The sequence below is a fragment of the Canis aureus genome, chromosome 5 (genome assembly GCF_053574225.1).
Source record: "Canis aureus isolate CA01 chromosome 5, VMU_Caureus_v.1.0, whole genome shotgun sequence".
Taxonomy (NCBI): Eukaryota; Metazoa; Chordata; class Mammalia; order Carnivora; family Canidae; genus Canis; species Canis aureus.
Window position 1 is genome coordinate 32,322,042 of NC_135615.1, and position 14,401 is coordinate 32,336,442.

The window sequence follows — 14,401 nt, forward strand, 5'->3', positions numbered from 1 at the left end:
CAGAGGAGGATGCGCTTGTTCTGGGCCCTTGCGAGGCCAGCAGCAAGGGCCTAACAGCGCTCAGTGACGGGCCCGGGCCGCAGGGCAGTTAACGTTGGGGAGCCCTGGCCCCGGGGGTGGGCACCCCAGCCACGCAGGTGGCGGGGACCCAGGCGCCCAGAGCGGGCCACCTCGGGCTTGCGGGGTCCAGCCCCTTTTGCTCATTCTCTAGAACTGAGGGCAAATACTGACTTAGCGATTACAGGAAGGCCTTCCACCGCGTGACACTCGTGTGGAGTTCGACTGAGCGGACCTGAGCTATCAATTATTATAACGCAGCGATGCCTCCAGAGCGAGGCTCTGGGTGAGTCTTGAACACACGCTGCAGAGAGCACCACGGTCTTCACGTAATCCTCCAAGGGCATTTTGAAAGAGAGATGGTTGGTACCCAGGTGCCGCCACGAGGCAACGGGATCTCAACGGCGGGTGGGAGAGGGGTGGGAGCCCTGACTGGCTCGCCCTCTGCCCCTCCCCGAAGACCTGGCTGCATTCTCACTCCTAGGGCAGCATCTCACCCGGTGAGTCAGCCAGGGGCCTACCTGCCGGGACCTGCCGGCAAAGCCTGCAGGGGCCTCGGGATGGGTCTCCGTCCGCTGCGAGTCTGACCCAACGCACATCAACGTCCCAAACGGCCTGGGACTTTAGAGCGGTTGGACTAGACACTCAAACTCTCTTCTTCCTCTGCCCCCCACCCAGGCCGCCCCCTTCCAGGCTGTCCTCTGAGCCCCGGGCCACTGTGTTCCAGCCCATCCAGCCAGCAGCAGGCTGGGGCTCCTCAGCTGCTGAGTTGCAGTGATTTGCAAAACTGCTGGCACCAGGGTCACGGCCGCCTTGTCCTGAAGGCGGTGCGGCGGTGAGTCACACAGGTGAATCATTTGAAAGGTGCCCCCGTGACCCCCCACGGGGTGGGGAGGGGGTCAGCTTCTAAATTCAGGGAGCAGCGGGCACGGAGGGCCAATGTGATTTCATGATTCTGGGCAAAGAGCCGCAGACTCTGTCGCTGGAAGCAGCCTGGGGACGTGATGCTGCACAACACCGACATTTCACAAACGGAGAAGCGGAAGTCCCAGCTCGGGTGGTCGCTTGGCAGCACAGCCAGGCAACCGCTGGGTCTTCTGGGTTGGCCTGTGTCGCAGCTGGGGGCGCACGGCCCAATCGAGGGGACGCCAGGGCTCGTGGGCTAGGACCTGGAGGACAGGAGTCCGGGGCCCCTTTGCTGGGCAGGGGGGTAGGGGGTGGCAGCCGCATTTCACGCTGCCAGGCGAGCCCGCCCCGTCCCACTAGGGAAGCTGCAGGAATAGCTAAAAGAACACACACAGCAACGGCCGCAGCCAGAGCCGCTCCCCGAAAGTCTCTTTTTTGGTATTAGAATGATGAGTGTGTTTTCCCAAAGAACTTTCTGGCAACGTGTCCGCATAAAGCCACACACGCAGTAACAAAGTGTGCCGGTTAGCATTTAGCTGATGACATTCTTGTTATTGAAACAGGAAGTGAGTCAGCCACGGCCGATCATATATTTTATTCCGTTGTGTTGGCTCACTCGAAAAAAAAAAAAAAAAGCTATCTCAAGGCAACAGCGTTTGTTGTCTAAATAATACATTTTCTTTGGATGAACATGTGACGAGGAGGGCAATACTTTGAAATTTTAATTAACGGTTTCTAGGAAATTAGGACACACTTCCTCGGTCAAGATCTCGTCGCTGAAATGCCGCAGAATGGGTTTCACAGGTATTTCATAGAATCAGACAAGGATTTTTTTGTTTGTTTTTAATGAAAGAAGAGATGAGTTTAAAACTTCCAGGGGCATGGATTCCAGTATTTGGTATGCTTTGTTAAACTTTCTACAAACTGAAGGATAGTAGTGTGGCTGCTATTGACTGGACACTTGCCTTCAGTCAGGGGAAGATTTTAAGACATTTAAAGGAACTGAGTCTCTAGATATTACTAATTCCCGAATGTTTATTCCTTACATCCGAGTAGGGCTGGGATAAAGCCTGTCTCTGTCCCATTCAATCTCTGCAACTCTAGAGTGTAAACTGGCAATATAAAAATATATATTTCGGGACAAATGCTTAAAACATTTAAATACATTTCCATAGACACAACCAAAGCTGTTTGCCCACTGAATCCCGGGAATGCGTTTATAGCGCATGGGCTACACGAACATGAGGCCCCTACTACTGAAACGTGCTTAAAATAAATAAAAAAGGGTTTTTAAAATTCTATTCTTAGGTGCTCACAAATTCCCCCACCCAGCCTTCCAATGATTCAAATAGAAAGGCTTCTCTGGCTACGGAGTCAGATGTGAGGCATTCTTGTCACACTGCTGGCTTTCCAGAAAAATCTCTGCCCGACACATGGCTTGGTATTAAGGAACATGTTCCACGGTGGGATGCTGTGGGCAGACCCCGGGAGGAGGGCCCCGGGGAGGTTGCAGGTGGGCACTTCACGCCCAGGTGTGGAGCCAGAACCACTGCAAGGTCCCCGAGCTTCCCTCCCTCACCCCCAGCCCCCAACCCCACGCCCGTGTCCCCCTGCAGGACCATCCAGACTGCATGCACTGACGCTCAGAGGCCACAGGCCTTTTTTCACTTTTGTTCTGCATTCCCCCTCCTTCAGTCTCAGAATGACCGGTTTCTATCTGTAACGCTTGGTTTTGTATTTTTAAATAGTGAACCAAGAAACCTACTGTCGTCTCTGAAGGGATCTCTGCGCGTCCGTGAGGATGGCCCCAGCACGCTGTCACTTCGCCTTGGCTGGAGGGGAGGGATGTGCTCACAGAAAGTTCCTGCAGAAATGTTGGTCTCCATCAGCTCCATGTGGCCTGTGACCTGCTATTTCCACATGCTGCATAGATCTAATTTAGGTATTTGAAAAAGAAGAAGAAGAAGAAAGAAGAAAGAAGAAAGAAGAAGAAGAAGAAGAAGAAGAAGAAGAAGAAGAAGAAGAAGAAGAAAAAGAAAAAGAAAGAAAGAAAGAAAGAAAGAAAGAAAGAAAGAAAGAAAGAAAAAGAAAGAAAGAAGAAAAAAGAAAAAAGAAAAAAGAAAAAGAAAAAAAAAAGCTACCTACCCCAGACAGTATCCTAGATTGGCAGTTTCAAAAACGCATGCGGCTTCAAGCCTTCATTGCGGATCTGAAGCAAAATTATTTCTGTAAATGTGTGAAACATTGACTTTCCTAAAACCTGACTTGTGATGTATACGAGCTACAGCCTATTCAGGAAAACCACAGTGCCTGACATTTCCTCTCAATTCTTTTCCTCGAGACATGCCGCGTCCTTGATAATTTTAGCTTTCTAAAATGACAGATTCCGTCAATTTGCTCCTCGGAGGAGCACGTTTCCTTGTGCTGTGTCATGTAATATTTTACCTGGAAGCCTTGAGGAAGCCTCTGCAAGGGCCGCTGGGCCCTGGAGGGCCGCCGGGTCTCCCACCTCTCCACCACCTCGCGGCCCCATGCTCACTTCGCAGACAGGCAGCCACGCTCTCACATTTCCACACTACCCTGACAACGTGTTATTTTAAAGCCCCGCTTTTTGTCGCCAGCCAGTTCCAGGATTTAACTCCTAATGAGATGTTGCATTTCAACAAGGTAACCTTTGAAAGTAGAGCTAGAAATAGCTCATCCTTCAGAGGCTTTGCTCTCAGCCGCACTCTCGGAGGGCGGGTGATTCTCGCCAAATATTTGCCACCGACTCCGTCCCTAAAATCAATCTGTAGAAAATACTCTTGAAATGTGGCGTGTGTTTTATGGGTCTGTTCATCACGACGATACTGTACTTTATTGTAACGCAGGCCTGACTCTGACAGCCCGGGAATGCCCTGGCTACGGGACAGCCCCAAGACCCTCGCTCCTATGGGGTGGAGGGGGGGTTCTGTGAGTTGTCTGTGTGTGTCTGCATGTACTTGTGTCTATCTGGCTGTGTGAGTGTGTGTGTATGGATTGTGCATCCCTGTGCAAGTATGTCTGTGAACCTGCCTGTGTGTGTGTGTGTGTGTGTGTGTGTGTGTGTGAATGTGTCCATGGCGCCCGTTCCAACCAAGACTGTTTCTAGGAGAAATAAAATCCAAGCAATTGGGGCGCCTGGATGGCTCAGCTGGTTAAGCGTCCCACGTGGTTTCGGCTCGGGTCAGGATCTCAGGGCCGTGAGACTGGGGTCTGCGTTGGGCTCCACGCTCAGAGGGGAATCTGCTTGAGATCTTCTCTATCTCCATCTGTCCCTGTTGTCTCTCTCTCAAATAAATAAATAAATAATCTTAAAAAAAAAAAAAAGCAATGAGAGAAATCAAGGAAGACAGTGCATTTGCACCATGGTCACGAGGATGAGTGCACCTGGGTGCCTCAGCTGGGTAAGCATCTGCCTTGGGCTCAGGTCATGATTTCAGTGTCCTGGGATCGAGTCCCGAGTCAGGCTCCCTGCTCAGCAGGTATGCTTCTCCTTCTCCTTCTGCCCCTCCCCTGCTCATTCTTTCTCTCTCTCGCTCACTCATTCTCTCAAATTAATTAATAATTAATTAATTAATTAAAAAAAAGAAAAGCAATTCATAGGTAAAGAAGTACCTAACACGATAAGAAATCCTTATATATCTTTTTAAAATCCTAGCAGAAGAGGAACAATTGTCACTCGGTTACTCTTTCTGCATGCACCTGCCTTGCTCTTATCCCCTCTCCCAGCACAGATGCACCTCCCACGAGAACCATCCCAACACAGCATTCACTGATGACCCCTGCCCATCACTTCCCATCCCATCCCCTTCAAGGCATCTGTCATCACCTGACTTATTATTTGTTTATGTGCTGCCCCTCCCACAGGACAGGAGCTGGCGGGGGCGGGACACCCTTGTATTCCCAAGGCACAGAACGATGCCCAAGCAAGAGCAAGTGCTCAGAGGCAAGATAGGATCTCCTCTGAGCGCCTGGGATGTTTTCGTGTACCTGCAACAGAAAGGTGTCAGCATAGATGATAAAGATTTGTGATGCACCTGGAAATGTGAACGTTGCTCGGAAATGAGAAAGTTGCAAGGTATTGGGCTGAGTTGGAGATTCCACCTTTATTAGGGAGATTTCTCTTTTCAGAGAAAAGTGTCACAAAATTCGGCACACATAAGGATTGGCCAAGTCCTCAATGTGGTTCCTTTGGTTAGGGGAGGCTGATTTTGGGTTTCTTCTGAAATACCAAGCAAATGTGGTTAAAGTTTCTCTGTTTCTTTTCATTCTCTCTTGGTGTCCTTTCTCTCCCCTCCCCCCTGCTCATGTTTTCTCTCTCTCTCTCTCTGTCTCTCTCTGTTACATCTTAGGCTTATCAAGCTCTATAAAACCCAATACATGAAAACGGAAAGAAAACAGATGTCTATCATTGGCAGAATAAGAAAAAACATAACCATGATCATTACTGTGGGTTGTTAAACTTTTTTTTTTAGATTAAAAATTTTTTTTTTTAGATTAAATTCGCTCCCTTTGGTGTAAGCTGACAGTCTGGGCCCATCATTTTGCCCCCTTTCTCTCTAGACACCATTACAACCACAAATCTCTAACAGGGATGAGGTAGGCAGGTAACTGGGAGATCTCAATATGGGTCTATAAGTCAATTCGGCAACGCTGGCTGGAGCCAGGTTTCAGGTGGAGATGCCTACAGCCCAGAACACCCTGAGAGTGGGTTTCAGAAGAGACGAGTGTCAGTCCACCCAACTGAACCACGGAGATGCCTATCCCAGGCCACACGGATGGGTGTCGGGGTAAGAAATGGGTGGAGGGCAGGAGGAACGACTGAAGTCCTATCGGGGGAGGAGCACACCAGCCAAAACCTCAGTCTCTGTTCCCCTCTACCACCCATCCCCTTAGAGCTCAAGCATTTACATTCCAGCAAAACATCAGGCCCCTTCCTCCCCAAAGACACCAGAGAAAATGTTTCAGACAACTCCTGGCATTGGGTAAACACCACTGTTCTGGAAAGAACTGCTCCCAGAAGAGACCTCTAGCAATGCAAAATGCTAGAAGACCAGAGGTATACTCAGCTATCCCCAACCATGTGAGAAGAACCAAGAAGTTACTGGAGGACGTGCTCCAGAAAAACCAAGGAATAGACATGAAAAACAAGAGAAAATAGAATCCCCAAGAGGGGCGAATCCAGGAACAGCCAAGTGCACCATGACGGGCCATTTGAAACCTAGAGGGTCACCCCATTCAACAGTTCATTATATTTTTTTCTTTCTTCAATTTCTCCAGCAAACAATAGAATATAATTTTTGAAGATATTTCTGAGCTAGCCCATAATTTATCCCTTGGAGGTACATTTACTCAGGACCACCGCTTAGATAGTTCCTAAGTAGAAAGCAATTTCGGACCTAACATAAAATAAACTATGACTTCTTCGGGAGACAAAGACTCATCCTTTGTCTTAATTTCTAGATGAGCAAAAAGAGGGGGGAGGGGAAGTGAAGTAAAATTAAAGAACCAATCTTATCTTCATTTACTAAAATTAGAAAATACTTTGAAGTGACATCACTAGCCTACAGATACATCCCGTCTCCGTACCGATGCACACAGCCACTCAGAGACGCGTTCGTTCAAAAAGTATTTATTGAGTGGCTGCTACATCAGCTAAGAGCTAGTTATGAAAAAGGAATGAGCCTGCTCTTTGTTATCAGCCTGTTAGAGGAGACAAAGGCATAAACCATCAACTGAAGCCATGAGTTTCCGCAGCGCTAAAAGACGGTGTAGACACCCTGCTGGCCTGCGCAGGGTTATTTATTTGCGCAGTACGTACTTGCAGGTGCTCCATACCTGAAGACCATCTCTGACCATTTCTGACCTGAGCTCTATTTTTAACCTGCTTGTGAAACCTGATTTCCTAGGGAAAGTCTTAGTGATTGCTGAGTTTTTAGCAGGCCCGCTTGTAGGTCCTTCTGATTTAGAACACAGTAGATGAAAATAAGATTAAAGGTGTTCGCCGGCAAACATAATCCCACTTTATTTAATTTACAACAGCAGAGTTTTAATCTTACTTGTAATCGCCAGTCTGCAATTCTTTTATTTAACTATAAGTTTTTTTTTATTTTTAAGTTCTCTCTTGTTCTCTTTCTCTTTTTCATCTTTAGCAATTTAATGCTCAATGACAAGCCTTGGATTTATACCAAATGCGTCAATCATTAATTTCTGGCAACCTTCCCTTTTCTTCTTATCCTCTTCTAAACCCTAGCTCTGAATCTCAATGTTTAGAGGCCTCCTCGCAGAGTGAGGAGGCAACATGACTGCCTCTAGAAAATTCTCTTAAGGCGAGAGCCTGCTGACAACTGCAGAGGCAAGAAGGATGGCAACACTCATCATTACTTCTGGGACGCCGACAGTCTCCTAGGGAAAAGAAGCCTTCCTGAGTAGCTGTCACGCAAGACGACAGCACACCTCTGCACAGGTAAACTCGGGAAACCTGCCTCCTGAGCACCTAACTACTCACGGAGGTAACTGAGTTGCGTTTCTGACCTGAGCCATAAGCCCCATCTGCCGTGGCAGTGAGATCCACACAGGGGAGCTCGGGCCCCTCACGAGCAGCTCACAGACCTGGGGAGGAATAACACAGTCGCAGCCCCGGGGCCATTGGTACGGAGGCACCAGATGATGCGACGAGGTGCCCGGCATGTTGATAGGGTTCTGGGGACGGCTCTAGGGGGTGCATTTGGGGGGAGATGCAGGGCACAGTTAGAGGGCTCTCAGGTACCAAATGAAGGGGTGCACGTTGGCCGATCAAATCAGCAGGAATTTGGACGAGGCAGTGGCCGCGGTTGTGTGACAGCCCAGTGTGAGCGAGACCCCCCTAAAGGCTGATGAGTAGGCCCCAGAGCTCACCACCCCAGCCTCACCTCCTTGCTACCAAAGCCCAGTGATGTTCCTCCGAAGCAAATCTGCAGCATTTCCCGTGGGTTCCCACGGCTACAGTCACATGGCGTGGTGGCTGTGCCTTTGGGCTCGGCTCACACGGCCCCCACCCAAACTCCAGTCACGCTCCTCCATCCCAACGCTGCAGGGCTTGAGCTGCGAGCCCACAGACATCACCCTCTGCTCCACTTGCTCCAGCCTGGGTCGGCCACCCTCCGCCAGGTGACCTTGGACAAGCGAGCTGTGTCTCCTCACCTTAGCTTTCAGATCTATGAGCCAGGAACACAAGAACACTTGTCTCAGCGGAGTGTACAGCCAAGCTCTGAGGAAAGATCACGTCTCCTTGTTCCTGGCTGGATGGCTTCAAACAACTTCTAAAACCTCTCATGCACAATGTACCATTGGATCAGTTCAAACAAATGCAATCACTTATGTAACCACACACCTATATCCAGTTATAGAGCGGGTCCACCATCCAGCAACCATCATCGCCGCCACCACCATCACTAACACTACCATTACCACCATCACCACCAACACCATCACCACCAATACCACCACCATCACATCACCGTCATCGTCACCACTGTCATCACCACCATCACCACCATCACCACCATCACTATCATTGTCAACACCGTCATCATTATCATCCTCACAAACCACCATCACCATTATCACCATCACTGTCAACACCACCATCATCCCCATCATCACCAACACCATCGTCACCATCACCAGCATCCTTTGCCCATCGCCATCACTCATCACTATCACCCTCACCCATCACCAAGAGAACTCTCTCATGTCCTCTCTCAGTCAATCTCCACCCCTGCCTACCAAAGTCAAGCAAACATTAGTTTCCCCTTGTCTAGAACTTGATGTATTCTGACTCTCTCAGGAGCTATTCCTGTGTGCAAGGCTTCTTTCACTCAGCCTGATGTCTCTGAGACACATTCCTGACGCTGCATGCAGTGACGAGCAGTACCACATTATACAGAAATACCACCCCTCCTGCTGATGGACACCTGGGCAGTTTCCAGGTTTTGACCATTATGGCTGACTGCTGTGAATGATCTTGCAGAAAAATCTTTGAGAACATGTTCTTTCAGTGCTTTTAACTAAATGTCTACAAGATGGAGAGCTGACTCATAGCGTAGGAATATGTTTGGCTTTATTAAAAACGGCCAGCATCACACCCCCATCAATAGCGTAGGAAAGTTCTGGTGACCCTCCCCCCACATCTCCACCAACTCTTGATGTCATGGGTCCTCTTAACTTTAGCTATTCTAGTGAGGTTTTTTTTAAATTTTATTTTATTTCACATTTCCCAATGACAAATAATCTTAAACATGTTTTCATGCGTGTATGAGTCATTTATGTATGTGTTCAAGTATTTTTCCTATTTTTTATCTTTTTGAAAAAAAAATTATTATTGACTTGTATCTACCCTGGATACCTGTTTGATGTTAGATATATGTGTTGAGAATATTTTCTCTCAGTCTGTGACTTTGTCTATTCATTTTCTTGGTGGTGTCTTTTGATGAAGTTTTAAATTTGGTGAAGTTTAACTTATCAATCAGGAAAAAAATATTTTTTTTTCTTTATAGTATGGCTTTCTGTATTCTATCCAAGAAGACTTTGCCTACCATCACGTCATGATGATTTGACTCTATGTTTTCTTCTGGAAGCTTTATAGGTTAGTCCTTCATTTACTCTGTAATCTGTCTCAAAATGATTTTCCGTATAAGATGTGACATTGGGCCGAAGTCTGCCTCGGGTGTTCCTTGCATTTGCTGAAGACTTTCTGTGCCCACCTGGATGTCTCTGGCGCTCATTTCTGACCAGGATGAAGAAAGTCATAGGAGAATGTTGCTCCTTTACATCCTAATAACAAGAAAAGTCAGATAATCTACAAAATCCTCATTTTCTTTAGCCTATTTGAGAGCAGCAGGTGGCAGACCCCCATGGAAACTGAATCTCAAAAGTGCAAAGATGCACAAGAAGCCATCCACATACCCTTACCTTTGGCAAAGTAGGAAGAGGCAGGCTCCTTGGGAGAAAACAGTGATACTGGAATAATTTGTTAACCCTTAAGTGTGGGCTGGCGTGACAGACAGTCTGGAATAAATGGGAGCCTGAGACTCACGCTCCCCTGCACGCTCTTTCCACAGACCCCCACCAGGTGCTCACAAGACAGATGGGTGGGCAGGGCAGGAGAGTGAAGACCTCCCTCTGCTCTTCCTGCTGCCCCTTTGCACCCCACGTGGGAAGGAAGCATGAAACCCCACCCACACCCCCAGACCCTGGTCTCAAAGGAAGCCAAAGCCTTCCAGAGCTGGGGCAGAGGCAGGAGCCAGGTCCTGCAGGCCAGGAGGTAGCATTGTCCTGGCAGGAGAGGTGTGGGACTCTCTCCTTTAACAACCTTCCTCCAACAGGTACCAGAAAGTCTGGCTGCCCTGGGGGGCAAGAGGTGGGAACATTGAGAAAACCCAGCACCCCCCAATCCAGCACAGATGCACAGAAGTTAGGTCAGAACTGAGAACGTACCCCGCTCTCCCCAGGAGCCCAGAGCGAGCTACTGCCGGGCAGGACAAGCGTCCTTTCTCAGATTAGGGATGTTCCCTTCCATTTTGAATTTCTGGGCATTTATATCTTGAACCGTCCCTTTGGGCTTCACCTCCTTGTAAAGGACATTCCTTTAGGTCAGAGCCACCCCCCCAAGATAACCTCCTTTTTGATTAACTTCAAGTCAGCAGACGGTAAGGGATGATCTACGCTCAGGAGGAGGGGTGGTGCAGGTCAGGGGTCCCTGGGTCACCTTAGAGCTCCTCGTGCCCAGTCCAGGGTGAGAATCTTCCTTGAGAAGGCCTGGACAGGTGGACGGTAGGCCGTCTACGGAGATGAGGGAGACCAGGGTTAAGACCCTGACACTTAGCAAATCACACAACTTTCTCTGAGCTTTAAATTTGGTTTTTCACAGCGTGAAATTTGGTGTGGGCACCAAGTGGAATAACATGGAAAGGGATCCGCATAGTGCCCGACACAGGGCACGTGTTTGTCGAGTGTGGATTAATTCACCTCTCCTTTTTGCATTTCCTTCTATGAAACTTTGGTAGATAGCAACATATTTTCCCACTGTTACCAAATATCCCGGAGTTCATTATGATATTTTCAGAAGAGCACCATAAAACCGCAGCCTTAGGTGTGTAGGGATTCTCCCCCTTGGGTGCCCCGGAGGCGCCATGGCCAGGGTGCTGAGCACATTCCATATGGTGATAAACCAAGCTGAGCATCTACTAAAAAAAAAAAAAAAAAAAAAAAAAAAAAAAAACCGATCACTTTGAGAACTTTCCTTATTAGCTATTCTCAGCCCTAATAGTTATTTAAAGAGCGAATCTACATTTGAATGGCATATAGCAATTGATGTTTTGTAATAAGACCAAACCCATAATGAAACAAAAGCAGCTTCTTGCCCAAAAGAGCAGTATCATTGGGGGCCTTGTTGGAAGGACCCTCGGATCAGCCTTCATAAGGCTCGTCTGAAGAGCCCTGCCTGAGTTATATACAATAGGAAGGGCCCAGACCCCATAGCTCATCCCATACATCTTTAAGCTGAAAGTTAGCCTTAAAACGCAAACTTTATTTTAAGCCATGTTTTTCTAAATGTGCCAAAGAGAAGTTAGTGATATAAAAAGGTAAGGAATCGGCACCGGGATGCCCCAAGGGTCAGACCCCACCATGAACCCGGAGAGGGAAGAGCCTGGGACCGTCACGGAGAGGGGTCCTGAGCCTCTGAAGACAGTGGGGAGTGCGACTACCAGAAGGACAGATGGAGAGCAGAGGGAGATGGGGAGGTAGGCGCTCACCAGCTGGACTTTAGGATTTTCTCCCCACAGCTTGGACAGAGCAAGAAGGGGTGCGGGGGAAGAGAATCTGCAGGGTGGAGTGTGGCAGAGAGGCTTTTCCTTTTTTTTTAAGGTTTTATTTATTCATTTTAGAGAGTGGGGGAGGGGCAGAGGGAGAGGGAGAAGGAGAGTCTCCAGCAGACTCCCCTCTGAGTGTGGAGCCCAATGTGGTGCTCGACCCCACAACTCTCAAGATCGTGACCTGAGTCGAAACCAAGAGTCAGGTGCTTAACCAACAGAGCCACCCAGGGGCCCCAGAGGTGCTCTTTTGGGGTTATTTATTGATTGGACCTGACGGGGACCCCATGTTGCCTCTGATTGGCTGTGACCCTCAGAGGTGACTTCATTGTACTGTCTACATTCACTCATCAATTAAAAAAAAAAGTGTGTCGGGGGGGTAGGGGCTGGTTGGGGGTTTATAAAACAAATAACAGCAAACTGAAGAGATGGATGTATGTTGAATAATTGAAATACTGCCTTCAATGTACGAAATGCTTATTTGTCATAAGCGGGGGGTTTTAATGCCTCATCTTTCAATTCTACCAAATGGAGTCCAACAGACATTTCCATCTCCTATTTCAAGGATGTGACCGAGGCCACTCGTGTAGCAAGGATAACCAGAGCCTAAATACCATGCCGCACTCCCCCCTCTCCCAGTGCCTGGCCTTCTCTGAATCTTCTGGGCTGATCTTTTTAGAAATCAGCTGTGACTAGTATAACTCAGATCCCACGCAGACTTTCTTCTCATGGGAGGCTGACACTGTTTCTCCCCCAAGTAGCTGCTTATACCAGGAACAGAAATGCCTCTGTTTTAAGATAGCTCCCTCCCGTGTAGCTCCAGCCTCCCCCGCCCAGGGAGCTGTGCCTGTTTTGCAAATGTAGGAGTCCCAAATACCTGGCCCGTCACATGGCATGAATAACATGAGCTGGATGGCTCCTGGGTGCAATGGGAGCTCCCAGAGCTTATGCTTTTTGAAAACCAGTCTACGTATCCTGTTTTTATGCCATTTTATTTTTTTTTCCTGAGAATTACCATTTTGAGTGTATCCATATGATGCCCAATTAGGTTCACCCTCCTAAAGATAAACTTCTAAGTATATAGAATACTTCCAAGTATTTGTAAGTATTTGTCTAAGTATTTGTCAGCACACGCAAGAGACAAGGACAAACCTACGTTTTATAGGAATGCAGATCAGGAAAATGGTTAAAATAATGACTAGTTAATGGTTCAAAAGGTACCTAGGGCACCATAACCGTGATGCCCATACACGTTGCACAGAGCCGTTCCCTTACCTGGACTTGGGGAGGACTCCCCACCCTTCCCCTGGCCTTCCTCCGCACGCCGGGGATGCCGGCTTTGCCCCCTTGCCTCGTCTCTGGATTCCTGCTTCCTTTGGCAACGGCTGCTGATGACTGAGAAGATCCTACCCCAATAAAACCACCTTCTTGGAACTACATCCCACATATGACCAGCTGCTGGTCACCAGGTCGGCTCAACCCGTGGCTGGTTCGAGGCCAAACCATCTCAGTTCCTGGAAATAGACCCAAGGTGCCGGTCGCACCTATGGAAGCCTGGACACCCTCGGTTCCTGGGGCAAAGTGAGACGCACACAGGCCACTGATAACTTGCATCGATCCATTCTGGATCATCTTCACAGACTCTACGTCGTAGGTACAATGAGCCAATAACCTTTTCTCACTCTGGATCCCCAAACAAAGGCCCCTGGCTAGAACCTTACAGGGTCATAAACCTGGTTTATTCCCGTCTGCTCTCATCTGTGAAAATCCAACATACGAAACCCTCCCAGATTTCTTTTACACGCTACGTTTTTGAAAACCTCAAAGAGATGTTCATTAAGCTCTCTGAGATAAAAATGAAACTACTAGTTATAATTCAGTTTTCCATTTTGAATTTTAAAATGCACATTCTTTGTGGTCTTGGCATTTTTTCTTGAAAATGAACATTATGGTATATTTTAGGACATAATTCATACCGGAAAAAAAAAAAAAACACGTTGAATGTCAGCAGCATCCTAATTTAAATGGTTTGCACATTCAGAGGAAAAGCTTCCTTGTTAACCTCGCTGAGGGTTCTTTGAGATTGCAGCTCTGCTAGATAGACAGGCTCCACCCAATGGGATGCGGACTCTGCATCTTCCTAGGGTGCGGGCCGCTCTGTGCTACAGGTAACAGGTACACGGACACGTTGTGTTCTAGATCCTTGGTTGGCAAAACCTCCGTGGGCAACAGATTGACGTGAAGGGAGCTTGTCCAAACACAGTGCTGGACAGCCCCACCCCACCCCAGCTTCAGATTCTGTGGGGTCCGGGCCTGGATCCCGAAAACTGCATCTTTAACAGGTGCACAGGCACTCGGGATGCTGTTCTAGGCCTGGGACCCTGAGAACCAGTTACAAAGCATTTCCTTGTTCAAGGCCAAAATTCTCACCAAATCCAAGTGTAAAACCTCTACTTTATCCTAAAGTACCCCAGTCAAGAGCCAGCAAATCCAGCATGAATCTTCCAGGCCTCTCTGACCCTTTCTCTGCAGGGTAGGCAGGTTTCCCAGGCATACGGTGTGTG